At 39.5% G+C, this 14,129-nt stretch overlaps 1 protein-coding gene across 7 annotated transcripts in view; it reads left to right on the forward strand.

Annotated features, from left to right (window-relative positions):
• MID1 (midline 1) overlaps nucleotides 1-14,129 on the forward strand; it is a 251,404-nt gene that overhangs the window by 82,456 nt on the left and 154,819 nt on the right. Inside the window, exon 1 of one of the 7 annotated variants that reach the window (XM_080593002.1) lies at nucleotides 1,405-3,207. The exons of 5 other annotated variants lie outside the window; for them this stretch is intronic. The gene's annotated coding sequence lies outside the window, so the exon portion shown is untranslated. Of the gene's footprint in view, nucleotides 1-1,404; nucleotides 3,208-13,781; nucleotides 14,085-14,129 lie in introns of those variants that run through there. One more of the 7 variants, XM_080592997.1, reaches the window with a different exon arrangement.

Below are 14,129 nucleotides of genomic sequence, written 5' to 3' on the forward strand. Positions count from 1 at the left end.
TTGATTTGGTCATCCTCTCTGCTCATAAAAGGGGAAGCTCAATTCAAAAGTCCATGAAGGGGGACAGAGCTGTTATGGTCCTAATACCGCAGTGATGTGGTGGATCTACTCTGCTCTTCAAGGTAGAACTTGCGAATGCTTAGAAACACCCTCTGCTCCTTGATTGGCCCATAACCTGGGCACAACTGCTTAATGGATATCATGTCCTCTGAGTGTCTTCCCTAGGTGTTCTTGGTAACTTGCTAAGTCCGTTGGCTAAGTGCTATTGAGATACTGGCAAATATGCTTGCACATGCAAGGAGCCATATGGAGTGGGAATAGGCTTCTAAAAAGGTTGGGTCCAAGCTCATGGGTACAGGCAGAAGTGCAGCTTTAAGAAATGCCCCAGGCATGCTGGTGGGGTTAGTCTGCTCTGTGAAATACATGTTGGTCTCATTGAGAACCTGAGTGTTCTATCAAAACGGACGCACTGGGAGTATTCAAGACCATCCTGGAAAGATGGAGTCATGCTGCAGTATACTCCCATGTGTGCATGTGAATGGCAGAGTGAGAACAGAGACTCCTCAGATTCAGAATATACTCGATTCCTAAACATTTCAAGAAACTATTTGGCCTTTGACATTGATGACATACCATAGGTTGCTAATAATAGCGTGCCTGAACTTTTGTTAGAAAAATAAGCACATCCCTCAGTAATTCCCACACTCCTAGGCAAAATCACCACAATATCATATTAATGCCAGGGCTGATGAAATGCACAGAAATAGTAGAAACAGTTGAATAAAACTTGCTTGCTGTTGAAGGATCTTTTTTAATGAGGCTGAAGAAGAATAAAAGAACAATAAGATGTCAGTTATTCATTTGTCAACAGCAAGGCTCTTGGACAGTGATACTCTTGTCCCACCTTCTTCAGAAGTGTCAGGATCTTGCACGAAGCTGTTGATGTTCTGCTGAATTATTATGGAAAATGCAGTTTCATTAACTAACCTTAAAATAAATGAAGCATGTGTAAGAGGAAGAAATCACTGAGTTAAGATAGAGGAATTCCTGGAAGGAAATACTATAAATAGACAAGTTTGGAGAGGAAGCACAGTTTGAAGATAGGTTGTATTATTTTTACTCATTTTCCATATGATGAATAAAATCTATCTTCAAGAGGAGTTCAAGCTTGGATACTAATTGTAGGTCTGCATGATTTCTCAGCACAGAGGTAAGGATTCATCCTGCTCACACCCACAAATAATATGAAGGTTATTTTTCACAAGATGGAGATAGTAGGATTCATGACAAAATTTCCCACTATTTATTATTATATTTTTATTATTCCCCAGTATTTATTATTTATTATTTTTTATCTAGTAAATGAGTGACAGAAAATTGAATATGAGCATGGATAAAAGTTCATTTCGTTATGATGAGATTTGTTTTTTGCATGAATCTTGGAGTACATAGTAATCAATGAAATAACGTTGTTTCCATAGAGACACTATATAAAGATAGCTGCCCCAATATTGAACAACTTTCTGTTCTGTCTGGACATAACATTCAAAACTGCATTTTTTTTTGATTCAAAATTTTGGTGTTCGGGTTTGCTGGGTACCTCTTCTGTAGGCAAGCAAAAAGTATGTGTTAAATCAGGAAAGACAGAAGGAATGTGAAAACGAGCAAGATGGATCGATATTTGCATACTTTAAGTGGAATGGTTTGAGTTATCCTGAGGTTTATTTGCTGGTGTTTTTGTCCCCTTTATGCTGACTATCAGGATATCCTGTTGCTATAGGCTAATGTGGAATGCACTGTGCTTAAATGGTCAGAGTTCAGTGGTTTCATCATATTTTTGCAAGCAAAAAGCTGGTCCTTAACAATTTTTATTTATTTTTTGTCCCAAGGGGCTAGGCACGTGCTGGGAAAAAAATTTATCACAAATTTCAAGTATGCAAGCTCTCGTGGGCCTTTAAGACTTTAACTACTGACAAATTATAGTATAGAGACTTCACTATGGTAATAGAGCTGGGGCATGAGATGTTATAAAACGTACTCCTCGTATGCATCAGTAGTATACTCACTTTATAATAATTCAAACTAGGAGAAAAACATTTGCAATTTTGAATGGATATAGTCTTCTTGTCATTTTTAGAGAGTTGCTTTAGGCATTAGAAAGGTTTAGAAACACAGGTTCATGACACATCTCTTATGAATAAGAGGAAGATATCTTAAAATGTTATAGATGGCACAGCACAGCAAAAATTAAAAGAACTGCCTAATATATGCTTATATATATATATATATATATTCCCAGGTTTAGATCTGAAGCTTAGCTGAGGACCAACTAAAACTACAGAACTTTAGCTTTTATCTGCAAATAAATAGAAATTTTTTGCAGTTTCTACAAGAAACTGATATCGCGGCTGCCTCGAAGCGTGCCCGCCTTGTGCTTCTGTTTATTTCTGAGCCACTTGGCATATTAGCTTGCCAATTGTCGTCAGTAATGCGCGCTGCAGGGGCGGGCGAGCGAGCGGGGTGGAGCCGCTGAAGGGAGCGGAGCGGGGAGGCGGTGGCCGCCAGGGGCTGCTCTGCGCCCGGCCACGGAGAGGGTTCAGCGTCGCCGGCCGTCCGCGTTGGGCTTTCCCCGCCACTCCGCACTCTGGTCTGTCCTCTCCTCCATCAGTCACCTTTATTTAATAACATCAGTGAGCAAACATACAAAAAATCAGTCGCAAACTGACTCCTTGCTATTGCACACTTTTTTTTTTGTTGTTCTGCCTAGTCGTACACGAGAAAAGTTTTGATGGATTGGTTTCCTGAGAAATCTTTCTGATCTTACCGCATTTTTCGATTTTTGTGTATTCCTGAGTTTGTTGTTGTAATATATATGTGCATATTTGCATGAAAGATTCTTTCTTTTCCTGCTTCTCTGTCTCATGCGTTTATCACCCCATCCACTTTTTCATTATCTCTTATTCTGTAAGTGCCATAAGTACCTAAATACTGAAACCAGTGACAGAGTCATTATGCTAGATAATAGCCATCTTGGTCAACAGAGGGTTAGCTCTAGGTTCAAGAACAGGTTTCCTTAAAATTGCTAAAGCCTTCTGGTGGCTGACATCACCATCACATTCAAACTTCGCAAGTCAGGTTGGTGTGTGCTGAGGAAGGAGGAGGCAACAAAAGACATTTTTACACTTCGGAAAGGAACCAAAATGCAGAGTGAGTATGGATGGGTTGTTTTGTGGATAACAAAAGTGGCAATTGTAAAACAAACAGCTAATTTTACTTCTGCTAACTATAGCACGAAAATACTTCTTGCTGAATGCTTGTTATTGTATTTGCAGATCGACTTCATATGTACCACATGTGCTTATTGTTGTTGGATTGTGATTTCAAGCTTTTATGAAGTGATAAGCCACATATTAATAGTTTTAACAGAAGGTGCCCTAGTTGTTAACATGGTAACACCTTGCAAGAACAATATGTTATGTCCATTTTTGATTCTAGAAATATGCAACATTCTATGCTTTAAAATACATAAGGTAAGTGCCTAGTTAGTACATAGATCTGCTCAATATATTATCTTTCACAAATTCCTACTCTGTTTCTCAGTACTGCTATAAAAATTTGCTGCCCCAGACTGAAAAATATTAACTCATTTCCCAGGAATCTCTCTGGGTAGAAATTGTGAAAGTGGATCTGGAAGTTGCAAGCACATTTGCTCTTGCTTAATCTTACTCAGAATTTAACTATTGTCTAACACCAGTATAGTAACAGGTGTTCAAATATATTTAGGTTATTACCCTAGCTTGGAGGAATCCTTTTTTTTTTTTTTTTTTAATTGCCATCACTTTATCAGTGGAATATAGATGAAATCCCAGTAACTTTCAGCTTATTAAAAATTGTGCTGATGTTACTGTAAATGAGTTTTATAGTAGCAGGATTCCACACCACGACTGCAGCAGATGTCATTGAAAATTTTCAAAATAAAATGTAAGGTATATAATAATCACAACAGAAAACCAAACTAGTATTTTGATCATAATAAAATTAGGGAACTTTTTGTTTGTTTTCACTCTGGAAATTTTAATAAATGAAATAAAATTGAATGAAATTAGCGTGTTGAAACTTTCCTTCAGTTGCATCATGAAGGAGTCAGGCAAGGATAAAAATACTAAATGTGTTGTCTTTACAGTAACTCCTTTTTAACCTGCCCTTCTGAGTAGGCAGCACATGAAAGCATTAGCCCATGAGTAATACCTTATTAAATCGTCATGATTTGATGTGACACATTTTTCTCCCAATTTGCATGCCTGATAATAGACTTCCTAAATATCACCTTCAGGTCCTTTGGCAAAAAAGTATCCCAAATGAAAGAAACGTTGGATCAAATGTTGGTGGTGGGACAATCTCTGGGCTGGGTCTGCATGTGAAACAAAAGGTTCAGGCCATTAAAAGCTATATGGTCTATTGCCATGCTAATGTTGAGTTCTTTGTGTAGTGAGGGCTTGTTGCCTTGTAAACACGTTTCCATGACTCATTAAATCCTCAGAAATAAAAGCTCTCACAATTCCAGTACAGTGGAGCAGTCATTTTTAGATTTAATTATAAACAGGCTAGATAATGAGGTACCTAACTTGTCCCCTTTCCTGAAGGAGAAGAATGGTTAGTGACCTCTCCTTTCTCTAAACAGTACTAAAATCCACTTTATTTGAAAGATGAAGGGGTGGAAAGTCCTTGACAAACTAAAAGGGGTACAAAAACGAATGCCAGCTGGGCAACTAATATTTTACATAACAAGTAAGAATATATATTTTGTGAACCTATTTAGTATTCAGCTTAAGAGACTATAGTAACCATAGCAACCCCATCACCTGTTTGAGACACTGCAACATCTTAATGAAATGTGCGCCAAATGCCCTGCTAATATTTGTAAAATGTTAATGACATTATCTCTTGGAGAGAGCTACACTGAAAGATAAATGTGTAAAAAATGTTGAGATTCACGACTCCCCTGTCTAATAATATCTGCTTTCTCCTTGCCCTTCTATTTTTCCTTTAATGTATCAGTTTTATTTATCAAAAGTGAAAAATTAGTGGGTACAAGGATTCACTTTAGGGAGCAGAGTGGTGAGTATGCATTAACCTTCACTCACAGTGTGCCCATAGTAAATGCCCTCAGTTTACTTCTGTGGTGGTTTTACTCGAGTGGGCGGCCGAGCCCCACCACAACTGCTCTCTCACTCCCCCTCCTCAAAGAGGAACGGGGAGAAAATATGATGAAAAGGGCTCAAGGGTTGAGATAAGGACAGGGAGATCACGCAGTAATTATTGTGACGGGCAAAACCAACTCAGCATAGGGAGATAGTAAGATTTACTGCCTATTACTAACAAGCTAGAGAAGTGAGAGACAAAGGAAAGAAACCAAAAGCACCTTTCCCCCTATCCACCCTCTTCCACCTGCTCCCTCCGAGCGGCGCAGGGGAAGGGAGGAATGGGGGTTATGGTCAGTCTATAGCGCTTCTTCTCCGCCGCTCCTTCTCGGTCACTCTCGTCCCCTGTGCTGTGGGGTCCCTCCCACGGGATGCAGTCCTTGCTAAACTGATCCGGCGTGGGCTGCCCACAGGCAGAAGCTCTTCAAAAACTGCTCCAGATATGGGTCTGTACCACGGGGTCCATCCCTCAGGAGCAAACTGCTCCAACCTGGATTTCCCCATGGGCAGCAGCTCCTGCCAGGTCACCTGCTCCTGCGTGGTCTCCTCTCCATGGGCTACAGGTCCAGTCTGGAATCTGCTCCGGCAGGAGTCTTCCACAGGCCGCAGCCTCCGTCGGTGCAGGTCCACCTGCTCCACCGTGGTCTCCTCCATGGGCTGCAGCGTGGAACCCTGCTCCACCGTGGTACTCTATGGGCTGCATGGGGACAGCCTGCTTCACCGTGGTCCTCACCACAGGCCGCAGGGGACTTCTGCTCCGGCGCCTGGAGCACCTCTCCCCCTCCTTCTTCACTGACCTTGGCGCCTGCAAGGCTGTTTCTCACTCTCCCAGCTGCTGTGTGTGGCACAGCATTTTTTTTCCCCGTCTTAAATATGCTCTCGCAGAGGCGCAAAACAACATCACTTATTGGCTCAGCTCTGGTCAGCAGTGGGGCCCTTACCAAACATGGGGCAGCTTCTAGATCCTTCTCACAGAAGCCCCCCCTATGGCCCCCTGCTACCAAAACCTTGCCACGTAAACCCACTACAACTTCTCAGAAGGCTTTAGTAGTATGTGGTGACCAAACAGAGGCAACATAATAGGGAAAGGTTCCCTGAAAGCATTGAACATTGCAACTCATAGGAAGGTACCCAAAATAACTATATAAGTGCAGATACCTCCCTTGAAGCAGTTATCAATTTACAAATAATCTCGAGGCATTTATTTCATTTGCAGGCTTCTGAATCACATAAACCCATAGCATTAATGATCTTTCTGGTTGTAGAGAATTTGCATTTCAGATGCTCACCCTTCCTTTTCAGTTTCCAAGCTGCAAGTGGTTAGGGCCTTACTCTTCTGAAGTTTAAAATGTGGGTATGGCCGGTGAATTTTTCTGCAGTGCTATTTCTGTGCCCAACAGCCCCAAAGCTAAGGATGTATGGATGGTGTGCAGAGTTACTCTGTTCACGTGTCATCACCTTTTCCCAAAGGACTCTGTGCTTTGTCCTTTATTGTGGTGGACTTCATTTTCCTAGTCTATAAACTTCATAGAGAGGTGGGTGGTTATCAGTTATCTGAATTCAGAATTCCCTTGATAAAAGATATATGGAAATTATTTAAATCCTGAAAATCTTTGGTTTTGAGTTCTTGATATTTTTGTCTCTCACTTCAGTGTGAAGTTCAATATACTTTGGATATAATACTTCTGATCCTGAGTTCACCCACAGAATGAGGGTAGCAAAATCAAAGATTACCAAATCACTACTAGGTAACATGGCTGCACAATTAGCATAATTCCTTTGTATGTGCGGAGGGATCTTATTGTCTTGTTTTGTACTGCTGCACTCTGCAGTAGCAAGTTCTTCATTCTTAAACCCAGAAGGTAGATAGGAGACTGGAAGAAATGAAAGCATGAGTGGCTTCAGGTAACAGGATTACCAGGACATCACCCACAATTGTCCTTTACATAAAGGACCTTCTTTGTGCCCAAGAGATCTGAAAAAGGCCTTTATGAAATGGGAAGTAGGACCTTCATGTATCATTGCAGTCTCATAATGTATTATTGCAAAATATAAGCTAATGAAGACGTTGTAAAAAGAGGGAGGGTATGAGCATATGTGACAAAGTGTGGCCCTAGGGATCAAAATCTACATGAACAGCTTAGAAGGCATGCACTTACACTGTTGGTGTAACAGGCAGTAGCAGCTACTTCTGTATATTTTTTTCGTGTTCTTGGTGAAAAAATGATGTCAGGGAGTGTGTTACAGGCAGGGCTTAGAACGGCTGTGTCTCCCTGTTAAAAACACGTGTACTCATGAAATAGGACATACTTGGCAATATCTGTGAATTTTAGTGTTGAAGTGACTAATGCAGATTATTAATAAACTGTGGAAGTAAGAGATGGAGAAATTAGAACCTAGTGGTATGCATTTCATCTCTGTGCTGGCCTTCACAGTCTAAAAGTCTTACCTGAATCAGATTTTCTTCATGAAAAAAGTTTAACACCAACTATAAAAACATAATTTTCATGGACCAGTCTGTTGTTTTTCTTTAGTAATATTATTATTTTAGTATTTTTAATAAGGATACTTTATAGAACGAGAATCAAAGGATTGGATTATAAAACTGGTTTGCCTGGAGAAGTACATTACCTTTGTAGTCATTGTCTTTTATTACCAGTGCCTTTTAAAAAAAAAAGAGAGGCCTAAGGAGGGGACACATCTGGAAATGTGAGCTAAATAAAGTAAAAATTCTTTTGGAAGGTGGTAAACCTATATGATATATGTCCGTAATTAAAAAGGATGAAGTACAGTGGCTCATACCATCTGAAAACAGTTTAAAGGTTACAAAAGGGCTATTTGGCACAGATAGAAGGGCGAGACCTGGCCAGGCCTGTCCTCTCAGGGTAGCACTCCTGATTGGCCTGCTTAACAGCGTAGTGTTTCAAACCTGTCCTTAGCTGGCATATACATAATAATTTTAAGCAGTGCTCCTGGTGAGAAAATCCATTAATTTCAATAGGGAAGACTCTCTGAAACTGTCTCCCACTTTACTGCTACAACTAATGCTTTGTGATGTCTGCCCACGTCCTTGAATAGCTTAATTTAAAATTCTCTGGTAAGAAGGTTCTTTTTATTTTTCACTCTTTTTCTCATTTGAAATTAAAAGAATATGATTTTTGTGCGTGTATGTGTAAAACTTCCCACATAAATATGTTACATAATCAGTACCAAGGGCCATGCTGAAACAATGGGAAGGGATAGTAATTTGATATTTCATTGGTAAACTGACCTTGACGGTAACCCTGTGAACTCCAGAGGCTTAAAAGTCAAATCATGAGTCATGTGTACGAGCAAATTCTCAGTTGCATAAACAGGTTTTCCTGGGTGGAGTATGGTGACTTCAGGATTGGGTTTAGGTTTGTATTGTCATTCCCCAGCCCACCCCCTGCAGACCTAATTTCACGACAAACATTGTGATGCATTGGCATCCTGGCTAGAGAAAGAGTTAGCTCAGTTGTAGGGAAGGCAATCTTAAAACTTCTTTCTCTTAATCAGAAAAAGAACAAGAATTTTTATGTGTTTTTTTTTTTTTCCACCTAAAAATATGAATATATTTCTCTTACACAGGCATGTGAACACACACAAAAAAATTTCTAGAAATAATTGCACTAGTCTGCTTGTTGTACAGCCTGATTAATACTGGCTTTTACATTGTGGCTACTTTCATTTAGCCCAAAAACTTGTAGTCATTTTTGGTTTCATTGATGCTTCTTAAGTCTGGACTGTTAAGAAAAAAAAACATATGTAATTTAACTATTATCTATTACTTTTTAAACTAATGAGATATCATTGTGATTAAACTATTAACTAATGGTAAAATCCTAACAAATAAAATGGAGAAACAATAGTAATTATGATTTGCATTAAATTCTGTGTGTACCTATATTAGAGAACGAATGTTTTAGCAACTCTGAACCCTCATAGCATCCTTCTTTGTCAGTCTCTTTAACTGACTGTACTTCCATATAATTTTGGAACAGACTATCAGACAATTCTTATCACTGATTTATTACACATGAATGTGCACCAACTTGTTCAGCCTAGCAGATCAAGAATCTGCCTTGTAGCACAGATGCAATGAAATAAAATCCAGAAAACATTCTTCTGATTAAAATACCTTAATCAAAAAGTCTAGTCAGTTTTGTCATGTAGCAGGTACAGATAGATTGTTTTTTACCTCGTATGTCTGCCTGAGCTGTGGATTGTTTAGATTGTGTAAGTGATGGACAAAAACGTGTCCTGAAAACACCTTCCCTTCTCTTTTGCCTGTGGCTGGTACAGCTCCAAGTGAGACCAGAGCAGTCTGGGGGATGCTGTAAATAACAGAGTGAGGGGGAATGGTCATCTAAGGACCACTCTACCAAGAGGACTGCAGCATGCTCTGATCTCTCTCATCTCTGCCTTTTTCAGTGATAGCCTGCCAAAAGGTTGAGTCATCTTTCTTGAAGGTAATGAATTTCCCAAAGGTCTGCCTTAAGGACTTCTTTCTGCACTGTGGCTTTCAGTACATATTTGTAAATTTAAGGATGTCTGACATTGCTGGTCTTATTTTTGAACTTCTGTTGGAAAACATGTACATTTAAATACCCATGCCAGACACTCTGCCAAGATAATTAGTTTATCTTCCTTCCATTCACCACAGTGATGTTGATAAAAGCAGTTAAGTACTGCTTTGCAAGATTCAGCTCTGCACTTTCTTATATGCGTTGACTATGTATTTTAAAATTATTGTGTGACACTTTCACATCTTGAGAACAGGTGTTTCCATGTTTTTGTTTATATTGATACTATTTTAGAGTTTCTTCTTTTTTATACCGTGTTTTCAGAAAGCATTCTTTACCTTACAATGCTCTAATTCAAATATTTTTCGCCAGTTCTTCTGGAGGTTATTTTTACATTCCAGTGTTGCCTGGAGTTATATATTCTAGTGTTATCTATGGTTATTAAATAGTATTTTATAGTTTGGACATCCCACTCTTCCAGTAAGTGCCAATTTAAATCTATTAGGGAAGGACTGTAAACACATTAGAAATGAATTACAACACTGATAGTTTGGGTGTAAGTGTTGCCTTTTCCTCCCAATTTAAACAACAACAACAAAAATCTTTATTTTTATCAGTTGTTTACACTGCAACTTAAAGGCAACATATTTGTGATAGTCTTCATATCATAAAGTGTTCTTTCTAACCTATATGCTGGGTCATGATTTGCTCTGCTGTAACTCTTTTACTTCCGCTGGATATAATCAGGTCCTGGGGACTGGTCTGTATCTATCTGGCCCAGCTCAGTAAGGACACAAAGTGATTCTTCTGTCTTCAACTCATATTGAATTCTCTGGGCCCAGAAGGATTTCCATGGCAGCTGAAATTCAGCTAATGAGAGAAAGTCCTTTCCTCCACTTCCCATTTTGCTCACCCCTGTGACTGGCAGGGACCTGGCTGGCCTGCACTATGTAAAATTGCTTTATATAATAAAAACTCCAGTGACCAAGTAATTCCACGTTAGGTTGCTCTGTATCTGGTCCACCTGTTCAAAACTGTTCCTGTATTTGGCAATTTATTGAAAAGAATGAAGCTAATTAAGAAAGGCTTAGTTAACAAATTAGAACAAGTGAAAGTTTCACATTTTGAAACGGTGCTGAATTTCTTAATTTAGTGCTGAATTTTTCATGATTGCTGTCTTTGCTTTGCTACAGTTTATCACCTTCAAACTTATCCACTGTAGTGTCCACTGAGCTAATCCTCATCCCACTACTAGTACTTGCAACCATTTGTCTTTTAATTTACCTCCATGAGAATCCCTTAAAAACTATCAGTCTCCCAGACATGACTTTGCTCTTGCTTATACAGGTGTTTGCTCTCAGTGATGCCTGAACTTATACTTGGCACCACCTACCTCCACACGCTACACTTTCCTCTATAGATTTCCACTGGATAGACTGTAAAAGTTTCTTTCTTCAGAGCCAGAATCTTCTTTCACTTACCAGAAGATAATACGACTTTCTGTCTCTCACACACAGACATACACTTGGGTTATAGGTGTGAAACCAAATATTCAGAGGAAAATGTAAAAAACAATATCTGTCTTTTCTTGTATCCAAAGTGGCAGTTCTTCTTCCTCACATCTATCTGTACCATTGTGCCTTTGGAGACTGACTACCTTCAAAAGTAATTCAGATGTGGACCCTTTCTCCTCCTCTCAAGCTAGAAATCATTAAGAAGTACAAAACCTAGCCTCTGCATGTGACAGTACTACTGTCATGTGGGCAGATTCCAGAACACATTCCTCAAAAGTGGAAAGTGAATGGCAGAATTTGAATGGAGCCTGCCTGTGACACTTGGTTATTTCAGTGAAAGACTAGCTCCTGCCAACCCTGAGCATGTCATTGCTAATTTTTATTTTTGGAAAGTTTTTTTGTTTGTTTGTTTTTCATGTTAACACTGAGATTTTATCCCAAGTAATTAACTCATTTTTGATGCCACATTTTCAGAAAAAATGCAATTACCATCATATCCTCTGAGGAGTGTATGTTGTTTATTATAAGGTGTCTGTTTCCAGAAAAGTTTGATTGTTTTATCATTATAATGTTGGAGTTTCTGCTGAATCTTTTGCTATGTTTCCATATGAAAGTCTGGAACTGGCCTCCTGAAGGCCCCAAAACTAAACAGAAGGATTTGGGGTAAATCCTTCATAGTCCTTGCTAATTTTGTAAGTTTTGCTTCTTTTACTAAATCACTTTCACCAGTAAAGTTTCTCTTTAAGGTACAAATTATTTTCAGAAAAGCATTTTTACCCTTTTGAATGCAGCCTGGAGAGGATTCTCACAGATTTAACAGTAAAAGGTCTTCAAATACCACATACTCATTTCAAGTGACATGTGTCCACTGAGCTATGTTTGGGGATCAGAGGACAAGCATTCCTACTCCTAATGTACCCGTCTCTGTGCATTGCAGCTGCTTGGAGCCATTGCGCAAGTGTGCAGGACTAGACCATCACTGGAGGAGTTGTCTCTACTTGGGTTAGTGTAAATAGCTAAGTCTTATCTTATGAGACTCCCTCAGGATACTTGGTTGGGGTTGCAAGTTAAAGCACATAACTGGATACGTCCACTTTAGGACATAAACCAGATGAACACAGCTGGCCCAGGATAAAGTGCAATGGTGCTTTACGTTAAATTTTTCCTTCATCCATGCATTACTTTTGAGCTGGATAGTGCCAATATTATGCAAACTTCTTGGTGGCACTTATGAGAAAAATAATTATTGTTTTTCAGTGGGAAAGCAAATGTATAGATTTTTCAGACCTATTCTTCCTTTCCTCGTGACATACCCAGCTCTGGAGCTTATCATAAACTAAAATGAAATATATTTTAAGAAGCTTTTAATTAAAATCCTGGCAGCACATCACTGTAATGGCTTTTTTTTTATTTTCTTTTTTTTTTCCTGTAGCTCAATTCAATAAGATTTCTTGTACTGATAGGAATTTTGCTGGATAGTGACTAGCTTTTGCCTTGGTAGATAAATCCCTTGCAGAAACAAATCCATGATGTTGGAGCTTTTCTTCAGACATCAGATTTGTCTGATTGTCCCCTGAGATCAAAAGACAGATTTCCATTTAGAGAAGAACAGAAAGTCTAACAGCTTTGGAACTGATATTAAGTGAGAGATAAAGAAATTGGAGAAGAGTGGGTGGTATGAATTGGCAGTTTTCTGTTTCTCCACATTTATTTTTTTTCTACTCAAGAAGGGTGTAACTCAAACAGCAATAGCACTACATTTTTTTTTTGGCCCTTTTGTTTGTTTATTTTAATGAAAGCCACTGAGGGGCAGCAGATAAAAGCTGATCTCATTGTTAAAATAAATAAAAAAAAATCTTTAAATTTGCAATTGGGTTCCAGTGCTATCTTGAACAAGGAACTAAGCTTCAGAAACCAGGAAATCACCCTCTGTAAAGAATAAAAAGCAGATAACATGCTAATGATGGTTAAATATTTTTCACCATGACAAATAAAACCTTGCAACAAAATTCGCCGATTCCTGTACATACCCTCCGGCAGACAGACGCTTTCTCTTCATGTAACTGGCATAGTGTATTTTACTAACTTCCTGCCCATGTCATGAACCAATTTACTTTTTAATCTGACGTGAGGAAATCGGTGCTTGTGGAGTGCCTGTGGCTCCTGCTAGTACGGGATATTGCCACTTTGCGGGGCTGCTGTTAAGTGTTTCTGCATCGCTCTGGTATTTCGGGAGTTTCGCTGGACATTTACATTTTCTTACTTAAGTCCTGGGAGCCCGTTCAGCTTTAAGCAGACCCAGAGCAGTTAGATGAGAATGAGAATAATCTCTCACACCACAAATTGACTTCCCTCTTTGTAGCCCTAGACACTGTTTCCAGCTGCTTTCAGTCTTTCAAATCCTTGAAAGCTTTCCTAATCCTCATGTAGGCAGCCTTTCTGTGCTCTACCTCCCTCCCCTTTCTCCTGATTGGTGAGGCTATTTCATGGCCTAATTCAGCCAACTACTACATCCCTGAGCTGTGGTTTGAAATAAGAGCCAGGCGGACAGTTGCCTCCCTGCTCCTGACTTTTAATAGGCTGGGAAGGAAGGTTGGGACACTTGACATTGTCTTGGGAAGAGTCCCCCCAGCAAAGGATAAAAGAGGAAGAAAACAAAACAAACAAACAAAAAAACCCACACAACAACAAACCAACAAGCAAGACGGGGAGAAAAACTTGCGTACAGTGGGAAACTTGATGGATTTCTGCCCTGCGGATAGCAGCGTGGTGTGAGCCCCTTCCCGACTGGATGGATGGATGATGGGAAGCTCAACATGAGGCAGGTGAGGAGCAGCTGCCCCTGGGGCTCCTCAGGGCAGCAGCACCAG

This window comes from Anser brachyrhynchus (genome assembly GCF_964034855.1).
Source record: "Anser brachyrhynchus genome assembly, chromosome: 1".
Taxonomy (NCBI): Eukaryota; Metazoa; Chordata; class Aves; order Anseriformes; family Anatidae; genus Anser; species Anser brachyrhynchus.